Source organism: Trachinotus anak, unplaced genomic scaffold, assembly GCF_046630095.1.
Source record: "Trachinotus anak isolate AG129_WGS33_773 ecotype Australia unplaced genomic scaffold, CSIRO_AGI_Tana_v1 ptg000032l, whole genome shotgun sequence".
Taxonomy (NCBI): Eukaryota; Metazoa; Chordata; class Actinopteri; order Carangiformes; family Carangidae; genus Trachinotus; species Trachinotus anak.
Genome location: NW_027273883.1, coordinates 25779005 through 25792612, shown reverse-complemented (window position 1 = coordinate 25792612; position 13608 = coordinate 25779005).

Genomic DNA, 13608 nt, shown 5'->3' with positions numbered 1-13608 from the left:
CACAGCTAACCACAACCACAGAGCAGGGACTACTGCTGTGTGTCTGTAACATTAAAATACTTTACCACAGACCGTCTCGCCTAGATCTGTTGTTAGTGTGATGGCAGCTATAGCAGGAGAGCTGAGCATCACTCTCTGTATGTGGCACCTTAGTTTTGCACCAGCACAGTTTGCTGTCTTCTTGTTCGCTCTATATGACATGTGAAGGTTTTATAACCTGTAGTGATTCTAAAAATAGTAACTTTACCTTCCTCTACTTGTCTCCTGTGACTGTAGTTTTGTAAAAACAAACTCAGACTCACAGTCAAGGTGAAGACATTACCCCTCTCAAGGACAGTAGTTATCACTGTGATGATCAGGAAGCAGCATCATGGACACTTTGTCCATCCAGTGTCCTGAGGTCAATGTTCACTTTGTTGTAATAATGGAAAATCCCTGTATGTCATGCCAGTGAAATTTACCAGTGTTACCAGTGTTATCAACGTTACCAGTGTTACCAGCATTAAGAGTGTTCACAGCGTTATCAGTGTTTACCAGTGTTACCAGTGTTATCAGTGTTACCAGTCTGCTCCAGTGTGTCTCAACTACTTCAGTCAAACAGGCACATGCTGCTCCAGAGGCAGACAGATGTGTCTGTGTGTTTGTTATCTCTTTCACATCCATATAGTTTCATTGCTTGGTGCTGAGGTTTTTCATCCAGATGACTCACCACTGTCAAAGTTTCATTTATGTGATCCAGTCTGAGTTGGTTTTAGTCTTTTTATCTCAGTTTCACCCTCCCCTGATAACACATGAGCACATAAAGAAAGTACACACATACACACGAACAAATAAGCTGAAACACAGACACATACACATGAAAATGCCTCGTCGCTTCCTCAGCAGGCTTCATAAACTCCCCAGGTGTGAAAACATCCTGAGTTGGAGCACCAGCTGTCGTAGGGGACATGGGGCCTCACAGCAGAGACAACCCCTCCCTTTCACCTCTACCCCTCCACCATGAATCCATCCTACAGATGGCCTGTTTGTTGCCCCATGCTGGGTCCTCACATGAACCTGTACCAGAGACCTGCAACACTGGGGAGATAATCACCAGTTCTTCTCTTCATCACTGCTGTGATATTTTACATGTCATGTTTGACTAAGATGGGTCACATCAAAACTTAAGACGACCATACACAGAGGACAGAGGAGACAAAGACTCAGAATCATCTCCTTTCCTCACCTCCTCTCCTCGACCTCAATGGAAAACATCATGGGGTCAAGGAAGGATGTGAAGGAGAGGTCTTAAGGACTTAGGAGAAGACAACGATGATGTGAAGAGAATCTGACTGAACTTTCACTAGGTTTTTTTATTTTTAAACCAACTTTATTTATAACACAAGGAGAGACGGTAATGACACACAGGTGCAACACAGTAAGGCAGAGCAGGTAGTCACAGAGAGGGGAAAAACCCTGGGGCAGGAAGTGAAACATCTGCAATGAGAAGACATCAAAATACAACAGGGAGAAATAAGAAAGTGAAAACATGACCTCTAAGACACAGAGTGAAACTTAACAGTGGCCAGTCCATAGCTGTCCCACTGTAACGTAGTTACACTAACTCTTAGTTTATTTTTATTGGTTTCATTTCACTTCACTAACTCTCCTGTCATTTCAGATCCTTCAGATTCTTCCCTGCCATGCAATCAACTCATTTCCTTCACCTGGGTTTCCCCGCCCATCTCCTCCTCACCTGCAGTCCATTTGCTCATCAGTTCCTCAGTATATATACTAGTCCATTTTCACTTGTTCCCTGCCAGATTGTTTTGTGTAATACATTTCCAAGCTCTCCAGCATTTCTAGTTCTGCCTTCCTGTTCTGACCCTGTTTTGCTTTTCTCGTACTATGGATACCTGCCTGCTCCTTGTTGGATTTGTTTGCCTGATTCTGATCTCCTGGTTTTGACTCTGCCTGGTCCTGTTTTTTTTTTGTTTTTTTTTTTTTTTTTGGACTAAATAAACTGATCTTCCCTTGCTACTCGTCTGCCTCATTGTCGTGCTTCTGGGTTCTCCTTTGTCTGCATCAGTGAGCGTGACACCCACTAAGTCCAGCACCAGAGGCTCCTACCTCTAAGCACAAACCACAAGTTCATCTTTCAGTCTATACACAGGCCATTTCTTGTACCATGGCTCCTGGAGTAAAGGCAAAGGATGTGTCTTGGATACATTTAAATCTAATAGAGATCCATCACAGAATTATGGGTCCATGTGATTGATCTGACCGACAGAGAAGAGACATGCAGTATTAATACTGTCCTCAGCAAATGTTACACAGTACAACCCTGAGGTGGAGGTAGAAACTGATCTGATCTCTTAGCGCACAATCAGACTGAGATGGCAAACAAGTTTATGATGTGGTCCTGCAACAACATGCTCTATCACAGTAACAGACCATGTTTCTCATTTTCATTAAGTAAAACTGCACCATGAGGACTTATATGGATCAACCACTGGCAGTTCCTGTTTGCAGTAGCATGGAAGACCAGACTTGTGATGCTGAAGTCTGGATCAGAGACTCTAACATGGCTGTGAAGACTGAGCTCCTCTGAGTCCAGCAGCAGAATCTGTCTTCTGCTTTCACTTAGTCATAACTTTGAGTTTAGTTATTGTTCCAGTTGAGTGTCAGGAAGAGAAGAAAATCACAATATGTATATGAATGTTATCTGTTCATTTCATATCCTGCTAACGTACTTATACTAATGTATAACAGATGGAGAACTCACAATCATTGAAACCAAACTTCCCTCCCTGAGTGTACAGTGAGAATGATAGTGAACTGACTTCCTCATCTCCCTGCAGACCACCTGTCTGATGAAAGCATGTCATTGTTCCGGGGGGAGGACACTGACGCCGCTTCCTGTCTGAGCCACGCGACACGAGGGACTCAGAGTGGGAGATTCCACTGTGTGTACATGCAGACGCTCAGACAGTGAAAGTCGTGTTAGCAGGCACGCAGTCACACTGATTATTCACTCTCACTCTCAGGAGCTGGCTCAGACTGGTTCATGTTCATCTTCTGACACATTTGTGTGGCTAAGTTTTGGTCTCAGAAGGAGGACAGAGACATGTACACACACACGTCCTCCCCTTTTTAAAAATATAATCTCTGTTTGTGCATCATTGCTCATCCTGGCTCCAGGACACAAACGCTTCCTTCTCCTTTATCTGATTTAATCTTTCAGCTTTGTAAATGCGTCAGAATGAATCTGTGCCACAATCTCTCATCAGCAGTTTTTTTTTCTGTTAATTTTTTTCTACAGAAATTTAACAGATGAGGCTGTTTCACTCTGCACAGCTCTGCTCTTTCCATCCTCTTCACTCACCTCTCCTCCAGGGTAATCGATCGTAAATGTCTTCTCCCCCAGATCACAACAGCTCATTCTGAACCTGTCACATTTGATCCACGTGGTCTCATTTGTCTGTCCCCAACCCTGTCTTTAAACTGACCTCATTTTCCTTGGCCCCTGCTACAATACTTGGACTCCTTCTGTGTTTGCCTAAGAGTTAAAATAGTGCAGTAAACAGGGGGGTAATAGTAAGGACTCAGACACTTAACCAGTAAACGGTTCAAAATAAATATGATGTTGCTCCTGAAATAAAACTTCCTGTAATATTTAGTTCATGTTCTTGGCCACTGTTTTGGCTGCTGCCAGTAAAGCCAGAGCAACATCTTAAAACAACATACTGTTACTTACTCCAGGAGACATATATATGACAATACAACAAAAAATAGAGGACGTTAAAAAAGATGCTCTGCAGAACAATTAATCAGTCTTTGTTCATGAGGGATCAGTGAGACCCAGTCTGGAAGAGTGAATCAATGATCACATGAATCTTCATAGTTTCTAATGAACAGAACAGAAACAGAGAGTGAACTGAATCAAGTATCTGTTAAATAAAAGCTTTAGCCTTAGTTTTAATGGTAGTGGATCAAAGATATTCTAAAGCCAGGTAATGTTTCTCGTTTAACTACTTTGGGGTCATAGACGACTTATTTTCTGCACCTCCAGGACCATCAACCACCAAATAACTGGTTCCACTCTACAACTTTGAGACATTATATTTCTTTTCTGTATATTTCTATAACCTGTTTACCCACAGACATCAGAGGGCTTGTCTTTCCTGTGAGTCCATAAAGTCATTCTCTACACATCAGGAGCCACTGCTCTGAGTGATGCGAGCCCCAGGGCCACTGACCCCTCTACATGGACTAGCACTGGGCCTCTCAGATTTATATCAGCCACATGCTGCCCTGGCCTAGCCCCCAAACCACCGAACAGCGGCCTCCCTGGGAACCAAACCCTAACCATGGCCCATGTTGCAAAACAACCCAAAATTAATTTCCTACTTAGCATGATGTCCCTTCTTAACCTAGCCCTAAATTCTCTCGGCTGACCTGATCCCCGTGCGGGTCCTGTGCGGTGACTAATGTTTTTCAGGGACTTAGGCCTTTGAATGTTTGAGGTTTGATGGCTTAAGTGTTACTTTTAGTAAACCTGGATTCCTTAGGTGACTACAATTCACAAAGTTCAAAGGGATTTAAATGGAGCAGAGCACTGCTCTCCACTTTATTCTTCAAACATTTACATACCAAAAGGTCTGTAAGCCAAGACAAATCATTTTGTGTCCCTTCTCTTCAATCATTAAATAACCTCTCACCACTCTTTCCCTTTCAGTTAATGACCAACTCTCAGCTACATAGTTTACACTAAGAATTTTGACACTAAGAGCTAAAACACAACTGTGAAACTGCTGTGGAGAGGACTGGGCATGAGGAGAAGGTGTCTGGAAAAACGTTGTGTTGGACACCATGATAAAGCTGTAGAGGTGAACAGAAAGCAGGACACAAGGAATTTCACATTTGTTTGATTTCCTTTTACCTTCAGCTCTCATTCATCTACAGTCAGGCTGAACAACATATACGTTTGAGGCAAGTCATACATTTTCCTGGTTAATCAGGAACGTTTGAGGTAAAAGCCACTGACTGTGCCCACGTCTGACTAAGACATTTATTTTTTTACAAAACAGGGAGAAATTCCATGGAAAAAGGATGATGAAAGTGATGACGGTATCTGTGTGGGAGTAAGTATGGAGGGTTAAGTATGTTTCTGCATGTAGAGGTGGAGACACTGTGCTGGAATACACCAAAGGGCCAATAGTTACAGTAAAATGGACAATGAAAAGATTTGTTAAACGACTTCTCTACCTCAGCATTTACCTGTAGCTGAGTCCACCTTCACCTGGAGGGAAGTTACCTAGTCAATCCCTGTGTGCTACGCTGGTTTACACCTTCATTCACATGATAATCCACTGAAATCTGATAAAAGCCACCCACACTACTACATTTTTGTTTTAAAACAGCATTTTAAATGAAAACAGTCTCCGTCCAGACAAGGGTTTTAGCTCTGTATCAGAAACGATATGCATCCATACTGATGAACACTACTCATGCACGAGCCAATGTAAACAGGAAGCAGATTGTCTACTCTCTGGTGTGCTCAGCTAAGTATGGACGGGAGCTGAAAACATAGCAAAAGAGATGCGTTTTCAAATGAAGATTTAGCAGTGTGGATACAGCCAGACACATCGTGATAGTTCCTTTTATTTTTATTTTATTTTGGAGTCCAAACTCACCAGAAAACACCACCACACTCACAAAGAAACAAGAACTTAAATTTATCTTCATGTCTTTGGTCAATTCGCTCAGTATTATTATTTAAAATTATTTATTTCAATAAAATCACCAGCAGGAGTGTGTGTGTGTGTGTGTGTGTGTGTGTGTGTGTTTGTGTGTATCAAAGCATTGTAACTTCCTTTGAACCACTGAGCTCCATTGGTTCCAAAAACTATTAGTGAGTCACTGGTGACATTCATTATCATGAACACACACTAGTTTATTCTGACTCAGACACACACACACACACACACACACACACACACACACACCCCAAACACAGAGACTGACTGTATGAACAGTGCCTAACAAATACACAGTTTGATTAAAAATTACAGCAAACAGCTGTTTTAGGAAGGATACTTCACCTATTTCAGTCTGTGTTCAGGCTGAGAGACACACAACATGGTCATACAACAGAGTATAGACACACAACATGGTCACACGACAGAGTGTAGACACACAACAACTCATAAATGTCTCAACAACTGTTGGATGACTGACATTTGTTTCAGATGTTCTGCTCCTGTCTTTTCCTCTAGTGCTACCATCAGGTCAACATTGAATTAGTGCAACACTTTGCTTTAATGTGAAGCCCTGGACACACAATAGGTCCAGGTGGGCTCTGCCTCTTGATCAGTGTGTAACAGCAATATTGTGTCTAACAAAATGGACGGAATACAGACCATGGACTGATGGGTGGAAAAATACAGTTGTGGGCCTTCTTCTCAGAGATCCATGTTAATTGTGACAGGGCTCAGTTGTCAAGCTCAGACATGAATCAAGTTTATTGTGTTGTCGTGGATGAGTGACTGCAGCAGTTGTAGCTGTCAGACATACGGCAGTGACTAACAGGACTCAGTGTAAACACAGCACCATCCCCCAGGCCTATAAACTCTGCACTCACACACATAATCCCTCAGAAATGTACACACCCACACACGTGGTTCTTCGCACACACACACACAACTAATGACGCTTCATTTTTATTTACATTGAGTCAGAGTTTTTTCTCTGCTCCAGACAAACTGTATCACCACCAATGGCTACTAACTGACTGATCATTACATCATTCCTTACCATTTTTCTACTGAGGTGGACTTTTCCAGCACGACTGAAGACGTGCACAGATACTAGTGATGGAGAATGATGCAGTGGAAGTTTTCAGGTCACAGCAGACGTTCCAGATGTTACGTCAGTGTGAAAACTTAGTCAGGTCCCACAATCCTGTCTGAGGGTTAGGGTTCCACATTCACAGGAAACTAGAGATTAACACACACACACACACACACACACACACACACACACACACACACACACACACACACACACACACACACACACAGTAAGTATAGATACAGAGCACCTTTCAGAACCTGGAATAAAGGGTGCTGTAAAAGCTGTGAAAGCTGTTTCTTATTCTGTTTATATCATCAGCTAATGGGGGTTTAATTCATTCATACATTTTTTGGTTCACGTTTTCCCTGAACAATGCTTTGACTGGAGAGTGAGGTTTCATTTAGTTAATAGTAAAGTGAGGGTGTTCACAAAGGAAGATGAAGAAGATGTTTAAATGTGGTAGCACAGAAGTTTTTTTTTTTTATTTTTTTTTTATTTTTTGGGTAGCTCAATACTGGTCTTCACTTTTGGGTGGAAGGAACTATATTTGGTAACTTCCACAGAGATCAAAAAATGGCGTCACTGCTCCTCTCCATGAAGTCTTAGAGGCACATGGATTTCACCCAACCAATCAGCAAAGATCAAGCTTCATCACAGAAAGTGTCATTGTGGCATGCAACCAATCAGCAGAGTCGGTAAAGCACAGTATTGTGGCTTGGTCTACTCCCGTAATTACGGTGCTAACGATGGTAAGTAGATGAAACTACATGAAATTTGTGAAATTATTTTATATATATATATATATATATTTGATCATACGCCAAGTTAATGTCAATTTTTAGACATACGCCCGATGCGTCTAGTAAGCCATACTTATGGCATTTTTAATTTTAATTTTTTTTTTTTACAAATAATGCATTATAATTTAGGACATTATGTTACAATGTTGCCAGAGGTTTGTATAACATTTTACAGTGATTTAGTGAGGAGTTTAACCTATTTATAGAAATTGTCAAGCTATAACTAGTGAATATGAGTGATATACCAGTTGTTATATACCTAAATGGCATGTTTAATTTTTAAATGTTTCATTTTTAGGGCTTGCGAAACAAAGTGCTTACATTGATTGTTTAACTACCCATTTGTGATTTACTTTGTTTTTCTGATTGAATTATTAAGAAAACAGTAATAATACTAATAATAATAATAATAATTATCTCTCTTCTTTTGCAGCTGTCTGCTCGGCTCTTCTATGACAAGAGGAGGGAGACCATCCCACCCTGCCATCAGTGACGATGACGAGGAGGGAGATGACAATGTGGCAGACCCTGACTTTGTCCCACCCACCCACAACCTGGACACTCCAGGCCCAAGTGACATGGGCCCCACTGCCAAGAGGAAGCGTATGCAGCCTGCAGTGGAGGTGCTCCAGGACGAGGATGATCACAGTGACAATTACGATGAGGACAATGACTGTGATGATTACGACGACGACGACGACGACGACGACGACGACGACGACGACGAGCAGCCAACACCACAAGCTGAGAGGCCCACCAAACCCAGGAAGTCAGCAGCCAGGCCAACCACCTGGAACAAAGTTGCCCTGGACAAAGCAGCCCTGCCTGAATACCAGCAGTCCCCCCCGACTACATTGAAACCCCTTTTAAATACTTTAGGAGGTACTTTGACTGCCAAGTCATTAGGCATATCACATACCAAACCAACTTGTATGCCACTCAGATGGACATCAGCACCACCCTTCACCACCAGTGAGGATGAAGTAATGACCTTTCTGGCCATCCTCATCTATACGGGAATTGCTGAGCTTCCATCTGTTGATGACTACTGGGCCATGGAGACCAGGGTCCCTCAAGTTGCCAACCTGATGTCATCAAAGAGGTTCAGGCTGCTGAAAAGGGTTGTCTACTTCAATGACAACACCAAGACCTCTGCCACCATTGAACACTTCTTCAAGGTCCAGCCACTGTTCAACTTCCTCAATACTGCCTTCAGGAGTGAGCCACAGACCCCTAAGCAGTCTGTGGATGAGCTGATGGTTGCCTACAAAGGGAAGACAGCGGGCAATTGGAGGCAGTATATTAAGAACAAGCCGGACAAGTGGGGTTTTAAGGTGTTTGCCAGGGCCTCTGAGGATGGCTTCATCCATGACACGGTGCTATACCAGGGCAAGACTATGCTGGAGGCCCACAGTGTACCCCTGACACCTGAACAAAAAGCCATGGGTCCTGGCCAGAACCATGTCGTCCCCCACCACCATAGCAATCTTTGCTGACTACTTTTTCACCAGCCTGGAGCTAATGGAGTACCTCAGAGACCAGAAGTGCAGGTACACAGGGACAGCCAGGGACAACAGAATTGGAAAGTCTCCACTCAAGTCCATCAAGGAGATGGAGAAAAAGGCTGTCCTTCGTGGTACATGTGACTATGTCACCAGTGATGATGGGTTCCTGGCCTTCAGGTGGAAGGACAACAAAACTGTCACTCTGCTGTCAACAGACATGGGGGTGGAGCTTATGTCCTCAGTCTTCAGGTACTGCAGTGACACCAAGAGGAAGGAGCCTGTGAGCTGTCCAGCTGTCATCAGGAGTTGCAATGCCAACATGCGGGGCATTGATCAGAGTGACATGTTGGTCCACCTCTACCACACCTCCAAGAAGTCCAAGAGGTGGTATATGTGAATGTTTGCATACACAATTGATGTCAACCTCACAAATGCCTGGGTCATCTACAGGCAGAACTGTAAGGCCCTTGGTGTGAATGGCCTGCCTATGAAAAGTTTTAGAATCCAGTTATTCAGGGGTGCCAGCAGCCAGAGGCCAGCCACGTCTTGCTCCCGAAGAAGCTCTGCATCTCTTGACAGCCTGAGCACCTCTGTTGAAGTCCCCAAGCCTGTCCGGGGACATGCACTGTCCCCGGACAGGCTTGTGTATGCCAACCGCTAGACCTGCGAGTACTGCTGCAGGAGGGGCAACATTCTAAGGTCAAATGTGGTCTGCAGGGTCTGCAAGGTCCACCTCTGCCTGAACTCTGAGCGTAACTGCTTTATTAAATACCATGAAGCAGTAGCCTAATTGTATAATATGTGATAATGTGTATAATATGTTTGACCAGTGCCTGTATCAGGACTTAAAAAATGTTCTAAAACAAATGGGCCTTTTACTTTATATGTGTTTTTCTTGTATTTCTTATATATACACTTTTTTTGGATTTTTTTTTTTTTTCCACAGAAGGGCAAGGAACCATATTTGGTAACTTCATTGACCTTGATTTTCTATATTAAAATGAATTTTGAAAATGTCACAAAAGTAAAAAAAAAAGTCTTGTTATATCCTCCCATAACACTCTAGGGTTGAAATTTTGAATATCCAAGTATTTCAATTAGTGCCCTATAAAGGCTATCTAGATATTTTAAGATTAGAGCAGGAGAACATTCAGGCTAAGGGACCTGGATGGGTTATGGTTTTATGTGTATTATCTATGTTTGTCTTACCTTATCTTTATTTTAATTTTTCCTTTTTATAAATCCTTTAAAATGTTAGGGAAGTTTAAATTAATACAACAGAAACTGCAGCAAGTACTAAGATGGGAAGCCTTTAAGGCCTTCATTAGGGGCTAAATAATCAACACTACTAGCTCTAAAGTAAAACCAGCCAGCTCTGTTCTGGGACGTCCCCTTGACCCAGTGGACGCAGTGGGTGACAGGAGAATGGTGGTTAAGCTGTCATCCCTGTTGGAGAACACCTCCCACTCCATGCAGGACACTGAACACTGAGCAGCTCAGAGAAAGGCAGCTGCACTGCGGTGTGTGAAGGAGAGATACCTCAGGTCTTTCCTTCCAGACTGTTCAACAAACACTGCACTCAGTAGACCACACACACACACACACACACACACACACACACCAGCAACCCCATGACTGCACCAATCTGCCCATGTTCAAATTATTACTCAAAACTCACCTTTTCCGAACTGTTTTCAATGTGTCATCATAACTCACATTTTTTTACACACTCTTAGCGAACTTATTAACTAAACATCCCAAACCATAACGACATCTACCAGAAGACAAACTCATTTCCCCAAACTATAATCACTATTCCCCTGTTTTGAGACATGATTCAAATAGTTTCAAATGACATTCGTGCCATTCATGTTGACCATGTGCTTGTTCATGGGATGTCGATGACAGAAGCTGGTCAAAGATAGCAGCCAAACCTGAGTCCCCTCACAGTAGCCTTTATAATACAAAGCTTCAGAGAGGAAAACAGGTAGATCATTTACATACTGCTCTCTACTCTTAGTGGTGTAGATCAGCTCAGGTTAAACTCTACAAAGGTTCCTATGAAACCCTGATTGTTCACCTTCAAAACACAAACAGCAACGCAAATAACAGTAATAATAAAACAGCACAAAAAAACATTCAATGAAGTCCGGACAAAATGATGCCAACCACACAGCATGTACAAAAGTTATAAAGTAATAAAATAAAAAACAAACAAACAAATGTAACTCTGGAGTACTGTACACTGTCACAACATATACATGTACTGTAACTGTTTGCTCTATTGTACTGTATACTGTCTGAAATACATTGAATTACTGCACCATTTCACATACAGTTACAGTAATTTGGAGTTACTGTATGTTCCTATTTTGTTAGATAGATGGGTTACAGCTGGAACTGAGAGACAGCCACCTGGTGGAGGAAGATGACCCCTATTTTCTGAAGAGCAAGGGACGGCGATGATTAATATGGTTATAGCCAACAATACAATTGCTTATGTGAGATACAACAGAGGGTTATTGAGGACCAAGAAATATTCAAAGGAGCTGATGCAGTCAGCATTTCCACAACTGACGGCATTCTTTGAAAGAACAGGTTGAGGATGAAACAGGAGAGTTATAGACCAACGCTTGGAATATGTGCAAGTATGATTTTGTGCATTCTAGCATTGTGTTTCAGAGTAGTCGTTTACTTTGTAGAGAATCTTTGAAATTGAAACAAGACACGCCTCATGAGCTCATCTTTGCTGATGAAGCAGGTTTTAATCTGATGAAAAGGAGGAGGCGAGGCAGGAACATAACTGGCCACTGGGCCATTGTTATGGGCAGAAATTTGTTCCAGTAGTAACTGAATTTGAATTTTTTATATTTGAATTTGAATTGCTCAACTTGAATAATTGTATTGAAACTTGAACTTGAATTTGAAATGTATTTATTTGTTTGAAACTGAATTAAAATAAACTTGAAACTGAACGTAATATTATAATTTTTATTCATTTGCTCTGAAACTGCATTTAATCCTCACTGAAATTCAACTCTCTAAATTCAGCTCTCCCAATTCAAATTCAGTTCTCAAATTTAATTTCAGTTTACTGAGACGAACATCCGGGTCCTTAAGGAAGAGCAATCCAGTGCAGATTAACAGACCATTGATTTCATGTCTTTGAAATCTGGCACAAATACATAAATCCCAGAGACTTTATAAGGACTTGCTGGAGACAGAGTACATTTGTATTACATATCATGTCGCAGGACCCAAGGCTGGATTCACAGGTTTGTATAAACCTATATAAAAAGTTTTGTTTTGTTTTTTTTCAAATAGCATCAAAGCTGTAGCTGTTGTAGCATACGGTGACTTTGTTTACAGTAGGATTTTGTAGAGTACGTGTATGGGTTTGTAAGTTAATGTTAGGTGTCCTACGCTGCCATGTTGGCACATTTTTACACGACCCTTAAAAGTGACTGTTTTCGCTGAGACTGAGCTACTTTGCTGCCTGCACTGGCCATATTTCAGTCATGATTCACTAGGTTAGTTAGCAAGCTAGCTAGTTCAGCGTTTCAGCCAGCAATTTTTTAAAGCTGTGGCAGCAGCCAAATTCCCCCCCCCCCACACACACACACATATACATATGCACACAATACATAGCTTATATAACTTTGTTAGCAATTTATTATACTGACATGTACTATCTCTGGTCTATCGATTATGATTCACTGAGACTGACGTTGGATTAGTGAGATACAGCTCACTAATGTCTGTCAGCTGCCCTGCAGACACACAGCTGTGTGTCTTCAGTGTCATTAGTGAGGCAGTATGGATATCTCTCCTCTATGGACAGTAGCTAAAGTTTGCCAAAGAAGTCGTTAGATTTGTGCCAAGGTGCTTTTTATTTTATTTTAAATCGTAAAGTTCACAACACTGCTCCGGCTCCTAAGGTACGTGCTTGGAGAACGTGTCTCGACTTCCTGTATCCGTCATTTCAAATTAATGCACCTCTGCAGATACATAACTTTAAATGTACAGTTGTATTTTATCAAATTAAAACATTCTCATCATAGGTCTTTTCCTGCCCTTTTTGGAACCAAGGGAAAGCACCGGTGCCCTCGAGGGCATTCCACCACACCAGTCAAAGAGTTTAAGCTCACATTTTATCTCTTACCTTAGCATGTTGAGCGTACTCCCAAAGGGAGTGAAGAATTTTTACACCTGTAAGCTGGTTAGGGACGAAGGTCCACAATCATACCAGATTTCATTTATTTCATTAATTTTTCCACATGAACAACAACATTTTTTGTCATCTGCTAGCTTAGCATAGTCCTATCAAAACCAATGCTCTCCTTTATCAATCTGATGGTACTGTGTGTATGTTGGAAAGTGTGACTGGGGGCTGGTTGATATTTATTGTTGCTTACAAGGAAAGCAAACTATGATGTCATTAACCTGTTTTGATTTGGATAAACTCAATG